Genomic DNA, 25,690 nt, shown 5'->3' on the forward strand with positions numbered 1-25,690 from the left:
TGAGCAAACAGAAGGTTTGGATAGAGTCAACCCTGTTAAATATGCTAAGGTAAAGAGAAATAGCATGATAACTATGTAAAAATTCAAGTGAAGAAAAATAGAGGAAAGAAACTCAATTACATAGAGAGAAACAATCCAAAATGGAAAAAAGAAGAAAATATTCCACAACATTTGTTTTTTTTATATAGAAAAAAATTTAAAAAGAAAATGAAATCAATGAAACAAAGTGAGACATTGCACCAACAGAATGTGATGAATAATGCAGAGCTAAGTCAGTCAAATAAGGACAAAACACTATTCTACTACAAAACTAATATATAAACTAGAAACAAGAAATGGCACAGGAACGGTTACAGCCTAACTAGAAGTGTGGATGCAAAGTTCAAGGTAATCACCACTAGCAGAAGAAAATAACGGTGATAAAGTCCCATTTAAGAAAGATAACAAACATGATGTAATGGATAACAACAATAGAACTTAAGAGTATTTAATGGATATGAAGATGAGAAGGTCAAATGACAGCAGTACAGAAAATGTATATAATGATGTAATAGAACATATTTTCCAAAAATAAAAGAAAGGCTAACTTTGGAGATGAAAAGAGCATCTCTAGAAAACACTGATATGAAATTATCAACACTGGAGCATATCTTGGTGAAGCTAGTGAACTTCTAGGATAAATAATTATTCAGATGTATAGACAGAAATATCACAGTATCAACAAAGGTTTTGGAGAGGAGGCAGTCCAAAAGGGAATCCAGCTGGCAGCAGATTTATTCACAGCAACACTCACACCAGAAGACAGTAGAATAATATCTACAGAGTTCTGAGAGGAAGGAGAAGTTTCCCAATCTATTGTTGGAGTCGCAAGTATGGCAAACAGGTGACAAGCAAAAGAAAACATGTGAGACACTGGGAAATCTGGTACCTACCCCTGGCCTCCCATGACCTGGCCTCAGTCTTTAGGTTACTTGCTTAGCCTCTGGGATAAGGAAATATCCTTATGAGAGGCCAAAACACTCAGTTTAAGTAATTTATTTACTTTCTGAATTGATTTGTGGGTATGAATTAACCCAGAATTCTAGATCTAAAGTCTGCTTTTCTAAGTAGAATTTTAAAAGCCTAACATAGTTAATAAAGTCCCACTGTGCATTTGGATGGACTTATTTACTAGGAGAATTTCAGTGATGCTCTTAGAATTTAATACATCTAAAAATGTGGGTTTAAATTTTTTTTTTTATTCAGTATTTTTAGTCAGATTCACTGTAAAGGTCTGTGGCTATCTACAGCACCAAATCAGCAGAATCAGATGGGTCCAGCTATTTTGTTTTTCAACCAAGAGTTCTTAGATACATGAAAACTGCTCACTAGCAAAAAAATAATAATAATAATAAATGCAATTTTAGCAAAAATAGTATGCTAATTTTTATGCACAGATTAGGAAGTTAAAAATAATAATTTTCTTGAGGTGAGTCAGGAATTCTCAAATATTCTTAGAAATTTAATTTGGTATATTTCTCGTAATCAATTTGAGAACTGAATTATCTCAAGAACTTTCTAAATATAGGAATGACTTCCCTCTCTGGGCTTTGCTTTACTTTTATAATATAAAGTTTAATGTAATTGCAAGTTAAATTCAAATGTGGTGCCAAACGAGTCATGAGATAACCCAAAAATGTAGATTTTCAAAGGAAATATCTAGGAACATGTTGCATAACTCTAAAAATTCTTCATACTCTCAAGGAGATATAAACAAGGTCAAAAAGTGGTTAGTTGTGAGGATCTGTAAAGAGATTTTTGGGAGAGAACTGATACCATGTATGAGTTTCTCACTGTTCCCCCCTCCCCCCACCCATATACACACACACATACAGTCAGTACCCACTGGATTAGGGATGGGTAGAGCTCTCCTTTCTTCAAGTCTGGAGATTGGGGTGATAACAGGACCCTCCATGAGTTTGACCATTCTTTAAGAATTTGGGAAGGACAGTGGACTGACATCTGACTTTTGCCAAGCAAGAGTGTGAGCAGATGGACTGCCAAGCAAAGTGCAGAGGGAAGGGGAAGTTCTATGTTGGGTTTGCCTATGCTTCCAGGATGGATTTGAACAAAGTATACACCAGCGTTGACTGTGGACCATATGTAGGCCAGCCCAGGGAGAGAGACAACATGGAGCTATTTTGGCTTCTTCCCAAGAAAACTACCTAGGTGTGCTATAGGACTCCAGCTGAGAAAGTCTACAGGGCATAAACAATAGAAATCCAAAGATTAAAGGTGAAGTAACCACCAGAGAAATAGAATATATCAAGATCAGCTGAGTTGTAGTTGGAGAATCTTAGTAGGAAAGTTTTCAAAACCCCATGAGAGGCACATATGATAGAAAGGCCAGTTTTTCTGACACATCCATAAAGCCAAAAAACATACTCCAATAATACCAGTCAAACCAGAACTTTCTGTTTCCGTTCTCTCTGTGCACCAACCCAAATGGCTGCTAAGAATTACTGGCAAGTGGGGGAGTAAATACAAGAATGAAACTAGACATTCTAGAGTCTGAAACCAAGTAGTGATTCTCTATAGACTACAGCTGGGAGCAGAGAAGAGAGAAAGTGTATGTTTGAGCAAAGATGGATGTGTGATTAATATATCATAATTTCTAAGTCAAAGCTATAATTTGCACAGGACCATCTATTACTCAAGAGAGACTAGAAAATCATAGGGCTGTCAGGGTTTTTATCCATTAAAAAAGGAAAACATTTCCCTGGAGTAAAAAAAAAAAACAAAAAAAAAAACAAAAAAAAAAACTAATGACAGTGGGAAATTAAAAATTATAAGCATTTTTGAATTTTTATGAAAGTACAATGAACCATATTACCCAAATCATAAGGCACAGCTCAATAAATTATTGCAAAGTGATCACACCCATATAATTGGCACCCATGCCAAGATCCATCACCAGGATCCTCAAAGCCCCCCTCGTGCTAACTTTGAATCACCTCTGACAAATGTAACCAGTAATCTAACTTCTAACATCGTAAATTAATTTTACTGATTTTTGAACTCTACGTAAGTAAAATCATACAGGATGCACTATTTATAAGATTCTTCAATATTGTTGCCATTCCTTGCTGTTTTCTTCATTCCCATTTCTTGATAGCATTTTTACCCACCAAGACATTGCATAACGCAGCCCATGAGCCAAATCTGTGTGCATGTCAAATCTGTGAGCCACCTATGTGTGGATGACTTAGAAGATGGAAATGTTTTTACATTTTTTAATGACTGAAAAAAATCAAAAGAGAAACCCTCTTTCAAGATATGTGAACACTTTATGAAAGGAAAATTTCAGCACCAATTAATAGAGTTTTATTGGACTATAGCATATCCCTCTCCTTTATGTATTATCTATGCCATTTCCATGCTACAATGGCGGAGTTGCGGTGTTGGGACAGAGGCTATACTGCCTACAAAAGCTGAAATATTTGCTCTCCTATTCTTTATAGAAAGTTTGTCAACCCCTAGTCTATGTGAATGTACTGCAATTTATTTATTTGACGATGGAGGAGCATCTGGGTAATTTCCACCTTGAGGAAACTGCAAATAGTGCTGCCATGAGATGCTTATGCGTTTCCTTTGTAAACATATGTGTGCATTTCTATTGCATGTATTGCACTTAGGGATGGGATTGCTGTGCTTTAGGGAGACACTGCCAATAGTCTTCCAAAGGAATTGTACACATTTATACTCCATCTGGAAGTGTTTGGGGGTTCTGGCTTTCCCATAGCCTTTCCAACACTTGAGAATATATCTTATTAATTTTAGGCATTCTGGTGAGATTTTAGTAGCACATTAAATTTTTTGTTTTCTTCAGTGAAGCTCCCAGATATTTGATTATTCTAATGCAATTGCCAGGGTCATCATTTAACATTTTTGTATTTCCTGTTTGTTTATTGTTAATATATAGAAATACAATATTTTTGTATATTGACTTTGTTCCCAGTAATCTTGCCAGATTCATTTATTAATTCTAGTACTTTGACCTCTGTCAGGTTTCCTGCCATTATCTTGTCTTCTGCAAATAATGACAGCTTTATTAATTCCAATCCTGTGCCTTGTCTCCTTCCTCCTTTCTTTCCTTTTTTTTTTTTTTTTTTTGCTTGATTGCATCTGTCAGTATCTTCATACAATGCGACATAATAAAATTGATGATGGCTGACAGATTCCTCTTATTACGATCTTAGAAAAAAACTTTTCAACATCACACCATTAAGTATAATTTTTCCTTTAAGGTTTCACACTCATTCTCAAATTAAGGAGGTTTCTTCTATTTATAGTTTATGAAGAGATTTGTGGGCATGCATGTTTGTGTGTGTGTGTGTGTGTGTGTGTTTTAATGATGAACCAATGTTGAGTTTCTTCAAACGTTTTTATGTATCTGGCACAATGTTAATATGGAATTTTTCTCCTTTAATATGATGAAGTACATTAGTTGAATACTAAATGGTAAATTCCTTACATTCATGTAGTATACCCCACTTGGTTGTAATGCATTCCCTCTTTAATATATTGCTGGATTGAACTTGCTAATTACCCAGGAACTGTGAAGGCTCTGAGAATTTACCTTACTAAACCTACTAATCTTAACATGTGAGTCTGCCATAGTTTCATGGGTGCTGGTAAAAGATAAGAGATGACTGGGTCACAGAAAACAAACAGTTATTCATCCATGGCAATAGCAATAGTCAGAGTATCATCCTTCATGTCAGCGCCCTGAGTCCCAGTTCTCCCAGGGCAATTCAAAGAAGGTCAAACAATACGTAAAAGCCTACACAAGCAGTGGGTTGCATCACAAAAGGGGAGCTCTGAATTTAGAGAACCCAAATCTTTTATAATGGGAAGTAAGTGAGTTGCCCTTTGCTCTGAAGAGATATTATCTCTATCTTTAGAGGCTGTTTGCTGTACAGTCTGTTTGCTGTCTTCCAGAAAACACTGTTTGTGTTAGTCTTCAAGGTTGCCATAACAAAAAAAAAAAACCACAGTTTGAGTGGCTTAAACAACAGAAATTTATTTTCTCCTAGTTCTGGAGGCTAGAAATCCAAGATCAAGATGCCAGCAGGATTCGTGTCTGGTGAGACCTCTCTATTTGGCTTGCAGATGGCTGTGTCCTCATGTGACCCTTACTATATGTATTCAGGAAAAGAGAGAAATCTCTGGCATCTCTTCCTCTTCTTGTAAGGACACCAGTTATATCAGATTAGAGTCCCTCTCTTCTAATTTCCTTTCATCTTAACTATCTCCTTAAAGGCCTCATTTGCAAATGTAGTCACATTGGGGGTTAGTGCTTTAACACATGAAATTTGGAGGATACAACCCAGTTTGTAACAGAGTCAAACAACAAACAAAAAAAGGCAGCTGGTGCTTCATGCATGAGATGTGCAGAAATGCAAGAGGTCCTTAGAGAATTCCTGCCCAACTATGTTCATACAATGATGAATTTGGTCATGAGTACACCACCCTGATTAATCTGAATGACAGAGGCTGGTAGCAAATCTGCTCAATTTATCTAATTTAGCATTTAATTAAGTATACTACAAACAGGACTTTAAACACAATGAGGCCAACTGTAAGTATTCACCTCAGTCGTATTCCTCAGACTCCCAGACCCAGCCAGGTGAACAAATTTCATAAACCATCAGGATCTATCCTAGAAATCCAGATGTCTTTCTCCTAAAATATCCGACCTAACCTTTCCCTTGACCAGAGGCATTAATCCATGTACAGCAGGATGCATTAGCTATTACGCAGACTCTGCCTTGGCCTATAAGGAGAGAACGCTTAGGGCAATTCAATCATCCATAAAGCCCCGGGCTAGAGAGTTGAGATTCTGGGGCTGGGGGAGTAACATTAATTATTTTAGATAAGGTCAGAGACAAATTTTATACCACATATTTTAAATATTTGATTGTCACCATGGGGTCACTGTCCTGAAGGGTGCATGTAAATTTGACTCACGTATGCCTCCAGAAGGCTCCCCCAATTAGCTAAGGCTAGCCTTATCGGAGAGGTCTCTACAATCACATGAGGGATATATGATCTAGGAGTGTGTTTCCCCACATCTGAAGGTATCTTATGACCATTCCTAGAGCATAACTCATCATGTTTTGGGAAAGGAGACAAATTAAGGCCTGGTTTTCATGTAAGTATAGGTGTCGGGGGTGGGGGTGCATCTTGTACCTCTGGACATAAAGTGTTGTTCACTATCACGGTGAGATAACAGACCTTAGGATTCCCACTTCACTTTGAACGACTTAGTCCTTGTTTTTTATTTTTTGTGTTTTTTTGTTTTTGTTTTTGTTTTAAGATTTTATTTATTTATTCATGAGAGACACAGAGAGAGAGAGAGAGGCGGAGACACAGGCAGAGGGAGAAGCAAGATCCATGCAGGGAGCCTGACATGGGACTCAATCCCGGGACTCCAGGATCAGGCCCTGGGCTGCAGGTGGCGCTAAACCCCTGAGCCACCAGGGATCCCTAGTCCTTGTTTTTGAAAACTGCCAAGGTAGTCGGTCCATCCTAGCCTGTCTGTCCACCCACAAATCAGGTAGGCGTGTCTGACCCGCAAGATGACTGAGCAATGGCTGGGAGAGGGAATTGGGAAGACATCTGAATGTCTTGACAAGTTCAACGCAGAAGAGGTACAGAAGTTGACTATCCCGTATGGTTTTTGATGGACTTGTGATCAAGTCTGGTGGTGATCAAGCTATCAGGGCAGGAGATGGCAGGCCCTGCTGCCAGTTAAATTTAGAATGTTTGCAAAGTTTAGGAGAGGGCATTTTTCCTTTAAGGGAAGAACACCAGGGGAATCTTTGAAAAGTAAAAAGACCACTATTGTCCCTTCCTATCCCCTTCTTCCCAGAACCTAAGATATTCTTGCCCCATCATTGTTCTTCCACCACTGGCCAAAATTGATTTTGCTCCATTCTAGTAGCTACAATTTCAACTTTTTTCCAATTATCCTCTATTTGCCTACTTTATTCCTTCCATCTGAAAGGCTCAAATGCAAGGGGGACAAGGGTCTTTTTTAAATAAAACTTAGAGAGACAGAGTATTTCTATCTTTCCAAGCTGTAAGGAAATATGCCCTTTGCTCAAGAAAGACACCACATCTATCTTCCAAGGCTATTTGTTATACAAGAATTCCCAAGAAGGTGATTCAGAACAAAACTTCCTAGTATTTCTGTTATATGGTGTGCACGAACATGAAAGACTCATGGAGAACTGTCTCCCGACGCAGGTACTTTATTTAGAACTTTTGCACTAATACTAATGAGAGAGGTTGTTCTATAATTCTTTTTCTTGTAAAATCTTTTGTCAGATTTCAGTATCAAGATTTGTCCAGCCTAACAAAATGAGTTGGGAAATATTTTTTCTGTTTGCATTTTCTGGAAGAATTTGGACAGGCTTCCAGTATTTCTTTCTTCAACATCTGGACAAATTTACCAGTTAAGACATCTAGCGCCTGGCATTTTCATTATGGGTTTGTTTTTTAAATAGTAGCTCCAATTTTTTTAGTAAATATGACTATTAACGTTTAAATGTTTTTTGGCAGTTTTGATAAGATTTGATTTTCAAAAAATTCGTTCATTTTATACAATTGTCAAATTTATCCTTGTAATAGTATCTATAATTTCTTCTTCCTTTCTTTTAAAATCTGTAGAGGGTTCAGTTTTGTTCCCCCTTTTTCTGATATTGCTATTGGTTTCTTTTTCCTTTCCTTTTCTTTCTTTCTCTCTCTTTTTCTTTTCTTTTCTTTTCTTTTTTTTTTTTTTTTTTTTTAGAGAAAGAGCATGCACAGGCACAAGGGGGCAGGAAAAGCACAGAGGGGGAGAGAGAAAATCTTAAACAGGCTCCACTACCCAGCACAGAGCCCAATACAGGGCTCGATCTCAACACCCTGAAATCACGACCTGAGCTGAAATCAAGAGTTGGATGCTTAACTGACTAAACCACCAAGGCACTCCCTTTTTCTTTTTTTTGATCAATCTTATTAAAGGTTTATGAAGGTTTTGCTTTGTTGATTGTTTTTATGGTATATTTGTTTTCTGTTTTATTGGTTTCTGCACCTCATTCTTTCTTTTGACTCTCTTTGGGTTTGATTCTCTGTTCTTTTTCTAGGGATGTGTGAGGGAAGCTTAGACAGTTAATATTCAGTCATTCTTATTCTCTCATACTTTTATTTCTTTTAAAGTTTTCTCTGAGCATCACTTTAGTTACATTCCATAAATTTTGATTCCATGTCCTCAGAATAATTTAATTCAAAATATTTTTTTTTTCCAATCTGAAACTACTTCAAGGAGTCAAAATTTTATTCAGCTCCTTTTCAGTAAGCAAGAAATTCAATGTTTAACTTGTTACACACCTTACTTTAATAGGTACAATATGTCTGACTTAAACTGTCTCCCCATTCAAAATGAATTTTTCAGAAAAAGAGACTGCTGGAGAATGAACTTCAGTATAGGATACATACAGTACTTTTAAGAAATAAAATAACTAACATGCATTATAACTTCTTGAGCCATGGAATATTTACTAGTATGTTACTTAGTTTAATGCAATTGAAGATTTCAAGTTGTCTCTTTGATATTGATTTGTAACTTAATTCTGCTTTACTCTGAGAACAGACTGAATGATTGCAGTCCTCTGTAATTTTGAGGCTTTCTTTACGGTCGAACATACATTCAACTCTGGTAACCAGGAGGCTACAGCTAACACCATAGACTTCAAAACATACTGTGTGGCTGCAGGATAATCATCAAGAAGCTCTTGCTGCCACAAAGTCCTTTCAGCAAACAGGAAGGGAGGGACACAGCACTAGAAGGCTGCTGAAGAAATAATGCAACATCTCCATGACCATGCAGGCTAGCAATAGGAAGATGGCTTCCATTGCATTTCCACCTTCTAAATTCGGCCCTAAAGCAATCCACAACCAAAGATGCAAGAGAATCTTGGAAATAAATCATACTTTTTAGTTTCCCAGCCTCTGCAGTGCAGAAAAGTACACTACAAAAGAGTTTAAGTGGATGGTGTATATCTGTTCACATAGTCTCCACCCAGTACAATCTCCAAAGGTCATTTTTTTCTCTTTTTAATGAAAAAAAATCTCTTATTCTTTTTTTTTAAATCTCTTATTCTGAACAAAAAATAGGGTACACAGATCCTGAGGTAATCAAATAATAGGAAATGGGATCATCCCGGATAATTTTCCTGTTTCCTGAGAAAATATTTTTAAAAAATCTTTCCATAAATGCTATCAACAACTTTTGGGTATTGTAAAGAGGAATTTGACTAAGGCGAACAGTAATGTAGCCCAAGAACCTTAAAACAGTCATATACTTTGACCCATTAATTTCACTGCTAAAATCTGGAAAGAAAATAAAGAAATAACCTTAACGAGTTATTTATGTAGAAAAGTGTTTCAACTGAATTATTTATAATGGTGAAAAAATTTAAACATCATTTGTGTTAAATTAGGAAAATGGCTAAGTAAACTGTAAGAAAAGCATATGATAATATTACACAAACATTAAAATATTTATTATATAATTCTGAATAAAAAACAAAGCTAGAAGATTCTATGCACAGCATGATTTTAACTACATAAAAAATTCATGGTAGGAAGAAAATAAGACAAAATACTAAACAAGGTTATGGGTATTTAAAAAAATTCTTCTTTATGCTTTTTACTACTTTCTAAGTTTACTATGAAAAGCATGTTTATTCTGAAATTAAAATAAAATAAAAGGAATTTTTACTCTCTTTAATATGGGAGTCTGATGTTTGGAGGAAAAATGATTTTTAAAATTATTGAAATTAGGTTAATTAAAGGCTATTGGAAAGAACTGAAACTTGTTTCTATTCCCTCCTCCAACTCTAAAAAGATGTTGTTATAAACAATTTGACAAACAATTTCAGAGGAAAGCAGAAAAACTTAGAACATACAATATCTGATTCAGATGATGCTTTGCTTGATTTTCTAGGAGTGTTGTTTAACATTCTTAACTTTTGAAATATGTAAACTAGTTGTTTCTGTTGAAGACAAGGAGAAACTTACTAAAATTACTAAATTTGTTTTGTTCATTTTTAATTAAGCATTTTATTTTGACAAATGGAAGGTTTACTTGCCGGGTACAAAGTAATACAGAGATATCCCATATATTCTTTATCCAGTTTTCTCTCAAAGATAACATCTTACCAAATTATTGTTAAAGATTATAAACAAGAAGCTGACATTTTTGCAGTTAAGAAAAATACTGTTCCTTCCTCCTCTATTTCCATCACAAGGACTCCTCATATTATTCTCCATAGCCAAGCCCAATTCCTTCCTACTCTCACTGTGCTATTCTTAACACCTGACAGTCACTAATTTCTTCTCCATTTCTAATTCTTACTTCAAAAATCATATAAATCATATAAATGGAATCATCCACTCTGTAACCTTTAGATATTTTTGTTTTCCCTTAGCATGATTCTCTGGGGTTCATCTAGATTCTTGCATATAGCAATAGTTTATTCATTTTATATCTCTGAGTAGTATTCCATGATATGGATAGGTTACAGGTTTGTTTGTTTTTTTTTTCCAATTAATTAATTTATTTCAGAGAGAGAGAGTGTGTGCACGATTTGGGGCAGGGGGAGGAGGGAGAGAATCTCCAGCAGACTCCCCTCTGAGCATGAAGCCTGACACGGAGCTGGATCTGATGACCCTGATTATAACCTAAATCAAATCCAAGAGCCCATGGCCAACTGACCGAGCCATCCAGGTGCCCCAGGCCACAGTTCTTTAACCGAAGGACAGCTGGGTTGTATCCAGGTTGGACTATTCCAAATAAAGCTATTATAAACATTTACGTACAGGATTTTGTACGTAAAGAATTTTGTACATAAGACTTTAAACATAAGTCTTAATTTCTTTGAGATAAATGCCCAGGAGTGTGATTGCTGAGTTTTATGACATTTGCAGGTTTAATTTGTAAGAAACTGCTGGAGAGCTCTCCAGAGTAGATGTATCATTTTACATTCCCATCATCAGTGTAATAAGTGATCTGGTTTCTCTGTATCCTCAATAGCATTTGGTGAGTCACTTTTTTTATTTCAGCCATTCTGATCGGTATGTGATTTTACTTCTCATTTCTCTAATTGCTAATGAACTTGGACAACTTTTCACGTGGTTTTTGCCATCTGTTTATTTTCTTCCATGAAATGTCTCTTTGTATCTTTTGCTCATGCCCTAACTAAATTGTTTGCTTTTTTTTTACTGTTGAGTTTTAAGAGTTCTTTATATATTCCAGATACTAATCCTTTGTCAAATATGTGGTTTGCAAATATGTTCTCCAAGTAGATAGCTTACCTTTCATTCCCTTCATAGTATCTTTCATAAAGCAATTTGAAAAATAAATGTGCTGATGAAGTCTAATTTATCTTTTTTTTTTCCTTTAAGGGGTCATGTTTCTGTTGTCAAGTCTAAGAACTCTTTGCCGAGCTCTGACCCTGAAGATTTTTCTCCCCTTTTCTTAAAAGTTTTATAGTTTTACATTTTACATTTAAGTCCATGACCCATTTTGAGTTATTTTTTGTAGAGAAAGTACATGATTTATATCAAGGTTTATTTTTTGGCCTATGTATGCCCAATTGTTCCAGTACTATCTGTTGAAAAAGCTGTCTCCTTCATTGAATTGTATTTGCACCTTTGTCAAATATTACCTGAGCATATTTTTGTGGGTTTTATGGATTCTCTGCACTGTTCTGTTGATCTATATTTCTATACTTCTATTACCACCATACAGGCTTGATTATTGTTGCTGTATAGTATGCATTGATATTCATTAGATTAATCCTTTTTACTTTATTCATCTTTTTCAAAAATTGTTTTAGCTATTCTTGTCACTTCACTTTTTCATATGAGTTTTATAATAACCTTTTTTATATATACAAAAAAGTTCCTGAATTTTGATAGAAATTGTGCTAAACCTGTATCAATCTGATACTGTGTATCAAGTAAAAATTGACCTTTTACTACACTGAGTCTTCTAATCTGTGAACATGGTATGCCTCTCCATTTCTTTAATCTTTGGTTTCTTTCACCAGCATTGTGTATTTCCATCATATAAGTCTTGTACATGTTTTGTTAGATATATACCTAAATATTATCATTTTTTTTTGTAAATGGTATTGTATATTCAATTTCAGTTTCCATGTGATCATTGCTAGTATATACACAAATGTGATTGATTTTTATTTATGGATCATGTGGTCTATGCCATTATTGAACTAATTATTAGTTCTAAGAGGTTTTTTTGGTTGATTTCTTAGAATTTTCTACATAGACAAAATTATGTCATCTGCAAATAGGAATAATTTTTATTTCTTCATTTCTGATCTACATGATTTTTTTCCCCATTTTATTGCTGAATTACCCTGGCTAGAACCTGTAGTACTTTTGAAGAAGAGCAGTGAGAATGGGCATTATTATTTTGATCCTGATCTTAAGGAGAAAGGACTGAATTTTTATCATTAAATATAAATATATAAATAAAAAATACATAAATATAAAAATAAATTAGCTGTAGGATTTTTTTATAGATGCTCTTTATCAAGTCAAGCCTATCTTTCCTATCTATTCCTATCTTTCCAAGTTTTTACCCTGAATGAATGCTGAATTTTGTCATATGCATTTTCTACATTGATTGATATAATCATGCACTTTCTTTTCTTCCTTAGCATGTTCATATGATAGATTACATTAAGTTTCAAATATTGAAGCAACCTTGCATCTCTAGAATTAACTCCACCCAGTCATGGTGTATAATTCTCTTTTGCATATTGCTGTATCTTATTTGCTAACATTTTGTAAAGGATTTTTGCATTTACATTCATGAGAATATTCAGCCTATAATTTTCTATCTTTGTGTTGTCTTCATCTGGTCTTGGTATCAGGATAATATTAGCTTCATAAAATGATTTGAAAACTGCTCCATCTTATTCTGTTTTGTTGAAGAGATTGAGTAGAACTGATATTAATTATTCATGAAACATTCAGTACAATTCTCTCCAAAAACCTCTTGGGCCTGGATATTTTTTTATGAGAAGTTTTAAAATTCTGAACTCAATTTCCCTATTAGCTATAGAATTATCCAAATGATCTATTTTATATTGAATGAGTTGTGGTAGTTTGCATTTTTGAGGACTTGATCCATTTTCTTTTTCTTTTTTTTTTTTCTCTAAGATTTATTTATTTATTTTAGAGAAAGAGAAATAGAACACAAGTAGGAGGGGCAAAGGGAGAAGAAGAGGGAGAGAGAATATTAAGCAGGCTCTACGCCCATGTGAAGCCCAACATGGGGCTTGATCTCATGACTCTGAGATCATAACCTGAGTCAAAACCAAGACTAGGATGCTTAACTGACTATGCCACCCAGCCAACCCAGACTTGACCCATTTTCATCTAAGTTGTCAAACTGAGATGCAGCAGAATTCTATTATCCTGATGTTCCATATTTCATTTTTAAATTGGTTGTTATATTTTCTCTTTTTCTGCTCCTTTACTTTCACCTCTCTTACTGTTTCTACTTCCTGCATACATCACTAAAAAGATGCTGCTATAGAAAATTTAACAATTAGTTTTAGAGAAATCAGGAGAACTACAGAATGTACAGTATCTCATTCAGCTGATCTGCTTAATTTCCCAGGAGTCTCGTTTCATATTCTTACTTTTAAAATATTTAAACAATAGGAACTGGGTAGTATTTCTTATTGAAAACAAGGATACTTATCAAGATGCCCCAAGTTTTCTGTTGTTTTGCTCTGTTTTAATTTTCACTAACTAATTTAATTTTCTTCAGTCTTGGTCAGACCTTCAGGGGATCCTAGAGAAAAGGGCATGGAACATGACGAGATTTTTGCTGTGACTCAACTTCTATAATTTATATCCTAATTGAAGTGAGAAAAATTCTATGGGGATTCTTTGTGTCTCCACTTAATCCTAAATCATTGGAGAGGCCTATCTGACCTTTCTTAAGAGCTTTGCAAAGCAACTAAGCTGTCCCAGCCCTCTAAGCAATTCCTTCACTCTCCTCCTGTAAACTAAAATTGGCAGACTAGATTGTTTCTCAGGATCTGATTTTGTATTTTCACTATAGTTGATTTCCCAGAAGCATATTTCTATTTTCCACAGGAATTTATAATGGGAAGGAACCCCCACCACACACACACACACACACACACACACACACTTATAATGCACATTTTAAGGACAACAAAGTATCTAAATATAGATGGGAAAAAATAAACAGATTAGGAAACAAGATACCTAATTATAAACACTATTCTATCATTTGGACTTTAAGCAAATCCTTAAAATGTCCTAGTCCACTGTTTGCTGGATGCATATTTATCTGCAGCTCTCAACCTTGGGGAGAGGTATTACCAAAAGAACACTTACCAAATATTGAGTCATATACAAATAAATTGAAAGGGATATATGCCATTAACTAACCCTAATTTTCCTAGCAGTTAGTTATGCAATTTTTGGACAGTTGTACATGGCTAAGAACAGCCGAATTTATGTTTATAGAATATTTGTTAAGTAAAATTAGAGCAATTTAGAAATCTTGCCAGATTATCTCATTTGAAAAATGAGAAAACTAAAAATTAGAGCCATTTAATCAACTCAGTGATAGAGCTGGGACAAGAAGACACATCTCCTGTATCTTTACAACCATTTTTTCTTAATTTAGCAATCTGCAGATGACAGCTTATGTATTACTGTGAGCAAAACTTTTATCATATATGCATGCATCACATATATTCCCTTTCTTTTGTACTAATGCCTTCCAGAACACCAAAATTTAAGGTAAAAGTAGCAAATTAATGAAAATCTGTAAGTATGAGCCAGTCAAAAAGGATGGATGAAACCTAATCACGGTGAGTAGAGAGTTTTTACTTAGATAAAATCATGCTCTTTCCACATAGCTAGCTACATGAGCTCCAAATGAAATTAGCAGAAGTTTCTCCCTCTTCACCACTTAAAAAAGTAAATGCAATTTGGCCTCCTTTATTTTCATTAGTTTGGCCATGAGATTATGTATATTTGTGGGTACAATTAAGTGAGGCTCAGAGACATATCCAGGCTAAGAATCGGAAAAGAGGTTAGAAGTTGCCTAGTCTATCTTAACTACTCATAGAAATAATCTTTATTTAACCCACATTGAAACTTTTCTAGATGTCTGACATATATAGAAAAACGAACAGGGAAATTAAGCTGATAGTTTAGGGTCATAATAAAAGAGTCAGTAGAGGTTGGATACAAGTGGAGTCAAGTTTGGAGAGAAATCAAAGCAGTTAAAAGATTTAAGAGATGATCTATGGCTAAGGCAGTGCTAGAATCAGGTGTAGATAAAATCAGGAGGGCAAGAAAGAAATAAGGCATAGTGAGTAAATGTTCTGGTTCACTAAACTGGAGAGACTAAGAATTGTGCCAATGTCCTCTAGCCAAAGACCACAGGAAGAGACAAGTTGAGTGTATTGTTGCAGCAAAGGAGAAACTGTGGGCATCTCAGAAAAACAGTGTTTAGAGAATTTATTATAGGAGTTGATCTTTGGTTGGGTAACCTGGGGGATATTCCAAGATAGTGGAGATTTGCTACTGATTGGGTTTTATCAAAAAGTGGAAACAATTTTACAATCAGATATCAATAATAGGACACCACTAAAAGAATTTACCTCCCAAGAAGGCAAACTAGAGTGAGGCTAAACGTTGTGATTAATAAAAAAGCAGCAACCATTCCTATCAGCCAGAAGAAGAGAATGTTCGCTCATTTTTGTAGTTAGGACAGAATTCACACTTTGCCTGTGTTTAGACATGATCACAGAGTAGTCCTTTGTTTTGTTTGGTTTTCACCCAGCATCGTCACAGAATGGCCTGCCTGATGTTGATGCTCTCTGGAACTGTCTCCAATGAGAGAATGCCAAGACCTAGCTGTGAGTACCGGGCCAAGTCATAGCAACACCAAGGCCTTGCTGATAGTGTCAGGCCAACTCCTGAGGGTGAGGGGCTGCTTTTCTCTGTCAGCTAGAAATGGTCCGGTAAACCAGATAGCTCTAGGAAAGTAGGTCTAATAAAGAGAAATCACACTCATGTTTTTATTCCCTGGTCTAGTTAATGATGCTGAATTAAGCTTGATTTTAGAATTCAGATACCATGAATAGGATTAATAAAATGTTTGTCATTTGGATGGGCACCCAGATGTCTCAGTCGGTTAAGAGTCTTCCTTCACCTCAGGTCATGATCCCAGAGTCCTGGGATCAAGCCCCCCTGTCAGGCTCCCTGCTCAGTGGGGAGTCTGCTTCTCCTTCTGCCCCTCCCTCCACTCGTGCTCATCCTCTCTCTTTCTCTCAAAAATAAATAAATACATCTTTAAAAAATTGTCATTTGGCTTACCCTGTTGATATGAGTATGTCTTATCTAGTCGAAAGGGCATTAGTACTATGAGTTAGTTATATGAGTGAGTGACTGAAAACCAGATCCATGACATGGTCAAGAGGAAGCTTCTCAAATTGGTCTATACATCAACTATATTGAAGCACTTTTGGGCATGAATGAAGAATATCCAAGATGGTCATCAAATCAATGCCAGCTTAGGGATATAGATAAAAAATATATTCAGAATAATAAAGCAACCCATTGGAAGAAAATTAAAAAGGCCTGGCTGAAAAGAAGAACCTATAAAATTCAGACTTAGAGGAAGTGTTTCCCTTAAATTAACTTGGACCATGCTTCCAGCCTCAATTTTCTCGGCCTGAGCCACTGCTTTCTTAACTAATAAGTACATAATTGTACTTCAGGACTTCCACATGCTTGTGATTCAAAATTATTTTTATTTTTAATTCATAGCAGGAGTGAAAAAAAGATATACACACACTTAATGGATTCTATATTAATTCTAACATGAAGAGCAATGGAAACAAGCAACTTGTTACCTTGTGATGGAAATCTAATTCAAAGTCTCAAGTTCTCAGAATGAACAGAGATCTGTGCACATAAATTTTTCCCAACGTGTATGTCTCCACTCTGGATTATGCTGGGCTCAATTAGTGGCGAGGTAGGAATTAGTATCATGTGCTGATGCATGCCAGCCAGTTGTGTTATAATGGCAAGACAGAGATATTTTAGACATTTAGCTTGGATGTTGGATTTGGGGGTGTTTGTTTTATTTATTTATGTCTTCATTTTTCTACATTGTTCTGAGTAGCTGTGCAAGTGTGTTGTCAAGGAGGCTGTGTGAGATGGGAGTGGTATGACATCTATATTTATCACAGGAGCCCTCTAGGTGGCAGAAACAAAGAACAAGCTCTTTGAATAGAAAAACAAGAGAACACCTATCATAGTGTTTTGCACATTGCAATCACTCAAATATCTGTTCTTTACTTTATTAATATTATTATATGCTAAATCTGAGTCCATTCACTACCCCAAAGTGGATGTTCTCCATGGTCTATTTCACAACTCAGGGGCCAGATCCTCACGGAAGCACAGTCTGAGTTTTCAGAAAAACTGTCTCTAGCCATTTACGGCCTTTTGTGGATTCTCGAAGACATCCAGAATACAACTACTCTGAGGGCAATAGAAGGACTTTTATGTACAAATGTTTGATTTTTTTAAGATTTTATTTGTTTATTCATGAGAGACACAGAGAAAGAGGCAGAGACACAGAGAGAGGGAGGAGCAGGCTCCATGCAGGGAGCCTGATGCGGGACTCAATCCTGGGACTTGATCTCGGGACTCCAGGATCACACCCCAAGCCAAAGACTGATGCTCAACCGCTAAGCCACCCAGGCTCCCTATGTACAAATGTTTTAAAACAATTCTATGGAATTCCTTATGAAATATATTAGCTTTTTCTTTCCTTTAAGAGAATTTCCTCTGAATTACTCAGGGTCACCATTAGGAGCACGATTTACAGTACTTTGCTCTAATTCAAAGACTTCCTCAGGTACCATGCAGGGACATAGGCTTGTTTGCTACAACACTAATTGTGCCCAGACTGGATGTCTGTTTACCATGTAGACTCCAAAGTTTTAGTTTCCCATTCAAGGTTCAGGCAGACATTTCTCCTGTACTACTGCCTACTTACTGTCTTTCAACTAGTTAGTTTTTGCCTTCTCAACCCTTTTTAATCAAATAGGGTTTCCTGAACTTGGTTTAATTTCAAAATTGGTCAAAGACCCTGTTAATGATACAGATTTCCAGGTTGTTCCATGATGACTGTGATTCCCTGGCTATGAGATGGAACCTTGTAATATCTATTTTTATCAAATAGCCTAAGTAATAGACACAATACTGCACAATGATGTGCTCTTGCTGTATAACAAGGAATCTTAACCATATAAACAAGCTTCTTAAATTTATTAATAGTAAAAATAAATAGGACCCAACTGGAGACTTGCATTTTTCCTCGAAAAAACATTTTAACATTTTAAATTATCCTTTCAGAGTATGTTGCATTTTCCTTTGGAAATTATTTCTAATATACATAATTACAAAAAAAAATAACACTAATAGATATTTGAGTATCTACCACCCAGCATTTAAAAAGTTAAAATTTGCCATATTTACTTCAGGATTGTTAAAATAAAATGACTACTAAAAAATAAAATAAAATAAAAATCAAATGGATACTACTAGTAAATATTATTTTTTATGTATTTACTTAAATTTAGTCCTTCAAAATTCTGTTCCCTGTTCTGTACTCAGACAGGCATATATCTTTATGCAACTTACTTTTCAAACTCAATATTGTTTTGGAGAGCTCTTGATTTGATCTCTATAGATCTAATTCATTCATTTCACACTGCTATGTAGTACACAAAAGTGTAAATATTTCATCATGTAATTTCCTATTCCCTGCTGTTGGACATCTGCTTGTTTCCAATAATTTGCTCATATATTCATATAAGGCTGCCATGTACACACTAAGACCTATCTCTGGCGCATTTGCCCAAGGGGCCTCTAGTTTATACTCAGGGGTGGCCATCTAGTTTGTACATTTTTATCTTCATTAGAAATTGCCCAGATACTTTCCAAAGTAACTACCTGTATATCCTCACCACAAGCATAAGTTACTTTCTCACTGCAATAAATAAAACATTACAAACCATTTGAGGGGTATGAAATAGTATCTTGAGGTTTAAATTCACATTTTTTTGATTATTGGTAAGGATGGATATCATCTGAAATGTTCCATTGTTATTTGGGTTCTTGTTCAGTGTGTTGGCTTCTCTAAATCTCTGCTCGCTGAAAAAAATCTATTGATTTTATTTCCTTTTCCTATTGATTACCAGTTTTTAGGATTTCTTTTGTAATTTCTGGATACTCTCCTCATTGTAGCTATTGTAGACAATGCACTTTGCTATTATAGCTTGCATCACTATTTATTCTTAGTTTTCAGGGATATTACTGATGGTTGAGACTGTCTGAAGTTACTGCTGCAGGTAAATGTTCTTACAATTACTTCTTTTCCCAGTTTATAATGAAAAACATTCAACTAGAGATGATTTAAATCCTAAAGCAGAATTTTCATCCTTTGTTGTATACAAAATGGAACAAACATAAGTTTTAAAAAAGGCAATAAACTTACACTTGATCACCTTTAATTTGCTTTTTACTAAAGCAATCATCTTGGAAGTTGATGTAATAGTACCCTTCACATCTCTTCCTAAATTAGCTAATTTGGGGAAATTATTTTAGAGGGATTTCAAGTTAGGCTAAGTCTCTTTCTAAAACAAATGTATTCCTCTGTCAATGAAAATTGGAAAGAATTAAAGGGCACATTAACATACAAAATGTGAAAAAAAAAAAAAACAGTGTTGAAAAGTCAAACCTTCCTGTTGATAATTCTGGTGGCAAAAGCAACTCTATGGATTTAGCATATGTGTATGTTTTGCTAGCAGACAAAAGGTTAAATAAATTTAAACAGTTAGACTGAAATTAGTCTCCCAAACTACTTTCAATTTAATTTTTCTGCAAATCAAAAGAAAACAATGCTTGGCAGCTCTTCCTTTCGATATGGAGGTAGGCTTACATCTCTGTAGATGTTGATTTTTTTTTTTTGTTCACCTTTAATATGCTTAAAATGCCAAAGCCTTCTCATTTTATAAGATCTTGATTATTTATTTGAAACGAGAAAACATTCAGAATTTTTTAAAAGGAGGCTTTTATAATTTGTGTTCCTAGAATTTTGCAGACAGTATTTTTAAATTTTTTAATAAACACACTTGTTTTTAGAACCGCGGTTTTTTTCCTCTGAGCATGTTTTTATCATTCTTTTTAAAATAAAATTGGTAAGAAATACTCCTATTTTATCAGTATAAACTGTCCATTGACTGAATTAATTAGGAGGACTAATTTCTGAATCTTTGCTTCTCTTCTATGCTACACAGAAAATTTCAGTTGGCATACGAAGAGGATGGGGAGTTGCCTCCAAAACCGAACTATGTTTAAAACTTAGTGGATTGGGTCAACATGAAGCAATACTGTAGAAGAGGAAAAGTCTATCTCCAACAACCCAATCTCCCTTGCTCCTTCTGTTTCTAAGCATTCCTCTCAACAACTCCACAACATACAGTTCCCCACCTACAGACTGCTCCCCTCCACATGTAAATAGCATGTACACACACACACTCACACACACACACACATACACATGCAATGACTTCACCAGTCATCTCACCTCTTCCGTGTTATACTAAATGCTAACACATTGCAATATGAGATGAGATGAGATGAGATGAGATGAGATGAGATGAGATGAGATGAGATGTAAGTAATAATACGATATCCTTTCCTGAAATATTTATGTTATTAAGAAGCTGAGAACACCATTGGCTTGCTTGGTTCCTTGTTCCAGCCTCTATCCAGCCCTGTGTTAGGACTAAACCAAAGGCACAGGAAGTAAAACCTCCTTTGGTTGGGGGGTGGAGGGAGGTCATCAGACTTTTTCTGCACACGCCAGATAGTAACCATTTTAGGCTTTACAAGCCATACACCTTAGCTCTGTCATTATAACACAAAAGCAGCCATAGACAACATGCAAATGGTGGCAATGGCTATGTTCCAATAAAACTTCATTTACAAAAACAGACAATGGGCCAGGTATGACCCACAGCCATAGTTTGCCAACCCCTTCTCTAGACCTTTGGTCATACAGCATCCAATTAGCTGTGTGCATTCATACTGGAGAGTTTCAAGACCTCGCTTATCTAGAATGGGGTACAGTCAGGATTTTGAGCCCAGGCAGCCTGCGTTCCACTTCTCTATTAGGATTCAGCTACTCTGATACATTGTGGGCCTCTGTTTCCAATCTGTTGTGAAACCACAGCCTTGGAGCTTTGGCATGATGTACATTTTAAGAAACTTATACCACTAGTAAGAAGTAAATTCTCTTTTGTTCAAAGATCAGGGCCATATCTAGTTATTCTAAATTCTGACACAGCATTTTAATAAAATGTGTCATGTTACATCAGGACATTTCAATTCTCTCTTATGTCTTTCTGCACATTTACTAAATGAGAATAATTATTCATCTACCTTAAAAAGGACTTCTAACTGAAAACTAGAATGTGATGTCTATCTGAAATATAATAATTTGATGAAAAAAACTTTTTTTCCATAGAAAGAATGTATTCAGCATCTATATTTATAAGCCCAGTGCCCAAAAAAGGAGTATAGTGACTCTCAAGTTGCTAAAATTCCAGCTGGGATTTCCAAATCTAATTTTCCTTCTTACTCATATGGATTTTTTTTTTTTTTTTTTTTTAGATCCAGTGGTTGTTTCTTGAATTTTACAGTTGAAAGTAATTTGTGGCATGGCTTTTAAAAGTGTGTCTATGCACACACATGTCTGATATTCTCTGTGGTTTGGAAATATGAGGGATTTTTGCTTTTCTAAAATTAAAATAACAACTTAGCAGGACTGAAATATCCTCATTCCCCTCTTTAGATCATAAAACAAGACTACTGCATAATCATTCTACCAAGAAGCTCTTGGAAATTATTGCTAATAAAGGAACTCTTGTTGGTTTTAGTATTACTTTACCACAGAATGCTCGTCTTTTCACTTTGAATTTAAATTCTAGAATCGCTTGGTTGTATTTTACAGATCTTTCACTGTTTTCCTCCTCAAAAGGGCGTCCATATGCATATTAAGTGATCATGGAATAGGAATGAATCTACCATTCATTTTTAAATGTATATAATTTCAGAGGATTCATGGGAGTATGAAAGAGTTAGTGGTAGTATTGGCAAATGAGAGAAGCATTTCAGTTTTAGTAATGAATTGCTTTTTGATGTTTATTGCTTTCTGTGTCATAAAAGAAATGCTCGTAAAAAAGGAAACAGTACAAAAGAGAAAAGTATTTTTTTAAAAATTGATGAAAATTTCCAGAAATCATGGAAAGATGAGCTAATGCATCTTTTATTCAATTTCTGGTTGTGCATATTACCAACGCTTCTCCATCCCTCCATTAATGCAGACTGAGAATTACACTATCTTATATGTTACATTCAAAATATTTAATGGCTCCAGTAAGCTTTTTACTTATAGTACTAGCTAGCATTTCTCAAGTTTTTACTATGTATCAGACACTATTCAAAGTAACTAACAACGATTATCTCACTTAATGCTCACAGTCCTATCAAGAAGTTACTATTATTATTTCTGGTATATGGATGTGGAATTTGAGATACAGACTAAGTAACTTGTCCAGGGGCAGATAGGTAGTTGGTGGTGAAGCAAGGCTGAGAACCCAGGCATTCTGACTCCACAGAGACCATATACACTTCACTGTGGATTGTTTTGCGCCTCTCAAAAAGAGTTCTGCTGAAAAATTAGTTGAAACACTCTTATTCTTGAGAGTGTTTAAAAGTTGATCATTTGGGGTTCAACTTTATTCCTCTGAGTTGATATCATGCCATCCAATAGTAGTATCTATCAAATACTAATCTTTTTCTGGCCTTTTCTAGGATAGCAATTGTTTGTTTTCTAATATGTGTCTCCTAGGATTTGTCCCTGCCCAATTAAAGATGACAGTAGTACAAAACCCACTTGAAATTCATAGCTTATATTAATACATACACTCTTGGAACTCAATCTCTGACCATTATTGTTGGGAGAGGTCCCAGACATCTGACTCAAATCCCAGGCACAGCTGATTAGACCAGAGGTAGTCAAATAATAGGTGAAACCACAGGTCACAAGCCATCCTGACAGAAAAAAGCTCAAAGAGGTATAAAGGAAACTAAATGGACCAAATAAATTTCATTTCATACATTTGAATTAGAGACACAGGTACATTTAGTATAAAAAGTGGGAAAGCTATTGAATTAGCACCAGATATTTTCAATTTTTTTTTTTTTTTTTGCTCTGGTAACCCTAAAACAATTTTGCCAGACTTTGTATTCTATATTCCATTTTAAGTTGAAGTGTACGATTTTTATCATAAATGTAAACAGATGAAAATATTTTTTTGCATTTGTAAATATTAAGGTTTTAAAATAAAAATGATGTGTCCTTTAAACGAAATAGAATCCTTAGACTTGAGCAAGAAGGACCCTGCATATCATGAAAGTATAATATATAAATACATTAAAAAAAAACACCTATGGTCCTCTGTTGCTCAGGATCTGGCACTGAACATTCACACAGAATGACACAGAGCTCTTAACATCTGTTCTCAGTACCAACACTGTCACGGCGTAGAGAACTGCTTTTGCACATCTTGTGGCCTCGCACTCCAGACAGAGACTGCCTCTCAGTGTCATGAAGGCTTGTAGGGTGGGCTGTTACCGATGTCTGAGTCAGACATTGCTTTGGAGAGGAGGGTGGATTTGTGTAGACAAAGTGCTTAAGTAAGAGAAGGCCAGATTAATTAACTCATCAAATCCCTATGCCAGATGGCATGAATGCAACATATTCTTGCAATAACAAAGTGATATTTCCTATAGGGTCAAATGCCCATTTTCTTCCCTCTCTTTGATTTCTAATTAAAGTAGTATTCACAAGAGTTGCGCTTGTGTAGCTGAGGATGATTTATCAACAATAAACGATATTTATATTACCTTTTTATTTGCCTATAGGGATAGCTAGACCATTTTTGTTTTCCACGGGCAACTAGATGGAAGTCAAACCAAAGAATTGCAAATAATCTTTCTATAAGTGTATGTAAACTGAAATAAATTTTAAAGCTTTTATTTATTTATTGGAGAGAGAGCATGAGAGACAGAGTGGGGAAGGACAGAGGGAGAGGGAGCAGCAGACTCCCCGCTGAGCAAGGAGCCCAACATGGGGCTTGATCCCGGGACCCCCGGGACCATGATCTGAGCTGAGGGCAGATGCTTAACCCACTGAGCCACCCAGGTGCCCCTGAATTAAAAATCAATTTTTATTACTGTATCTGTAAGACTTTATATGTCAAAGACACTTTTTTGTACTGAATTTTATTACTATTATTAACATACAAATTATGAAAACACATTAAAGTGTTGCTAAAATGTTAAATACAAAAATATATCTCTTAATGAGATAGCTGAGGTTTTAATTAGTTCATGTATCCATGGATACATATTACTTATTGCTGGAAGGGGGTTTTAACATCAGTTCTATCCTACACATTCATTTTTTTGAGATACCACTTCTGAGAAAGCTTCTCTACAAAAATCAGTAGAAGGAATGGAAGGAGATTTCGATTCTCTATCAATAATATCTGGTCTCAATTTTGTCGAAAAGAAAAGATTCTAATTTAATACCTTCGTTGCACTGCCACTGCCCTGATCTAGGCACTATCCCTTCTTGCTGGGTTATTATAACCATCTCTTAACTGCTGGTGTCTCTGCTTCCAATCTTGCCTCCTGTTGATTTATCCCACATCATTCTCATCGACACCACACTATACCACATGGTATTTCAACAGCAACAAAGTCTGTTAAAAGGAAAGGCAAATCATCATCACTCCTCTGCTTAAAAATACTTTGGCTCTCCATGTCACCTGGAATAAAACCAAAAAAGCTTACCACAACCTCTGAAGTTCTGCAGGATCTGGTCTCCTTTTTCCTCCCTGACCTCATCACCCAGCTCTTTGGTTGTGCCTCCCTGCACCATATGTCACGTGTGCCCCCACCTCCCACCTCCCACCTCCCACCACCCAACTCTGAGAGCACTGGTCTTCTCTCTGCCTGGAGAAATCTCTCTCTTCAACATTGCCAGTGACCTTCCTTCTTACAAGACCTTACACCTTCTATATGATGCTCACCTTTCGAAACTTCCCTCTATCCAGCCTTGTCCCTCCATAAATTATTTCCCTATTTCATTTTTTTTTCTCTAAGGGCGATCACAGTCTAATGTGCTAGAGGTTTTATTTTTTTATTTTATTTTTTTTAAATTTTTATTTATTTATGATAGTCACAGAGAGAGAGAGAGAGGCAGAGACACAGGCAGAGGGAGAAGCAGGCTCCATGCACCGGGAGCCTGATGTGGGATTCGATCCCGGGTCTCCAGGATCGCGCCCTGGGCCAAAGGCAGGCGCCAAACCGCTGCGCCACCCAGGGATCCCATGTGCTAGAGGTTTTATATATAAATGTATTTACA

At 35.7% G+C, this 25,690-nt stretch overlaps 1 long non-coding RNA gene across 2 annotated transcripts in view; it reads right to left on the reverse strand.

The window, feature by feature from the left end:
• The window catches only part of LOC111092000, a 94,974-nt gene that overhangs the window by 1,884 nt on the left and 67,400 nt on the right, over window positions 1–25,690 (reverse strand). Inside the window, exon 3 of one of the 2 annotated variants that reach the window (XR_005377228.1) lies at window positions 24,543–25,025. The exons of the other annotated variant lie outside the window; for it this stretch is intronic. This is a non-coding gene — a long non-coding RNA (uncharacterized LOC111092000). Of the gene's footprint in view, window positions 1–24,542; window positions 25,026–25,690 lie in introns of those variants that run through there. 2 annotated transcript variants of the gene reach the window in all.

This window comes from Canis lupus, chromosome 23 (assembly GCF_011100685.1).
Source record: "Canis lupus familiaris isolate Mischka breed German Shepherd chromosome 23, alternate assembly UU_Cfam_GSD_1.0, whole genome shotgun sequence".
NCBI classification, from domain to species: Eukaryota; Metazoa; Chordata; class Mammalia; order Carnivora; family Canidae; genus Canis; species Canis lupus.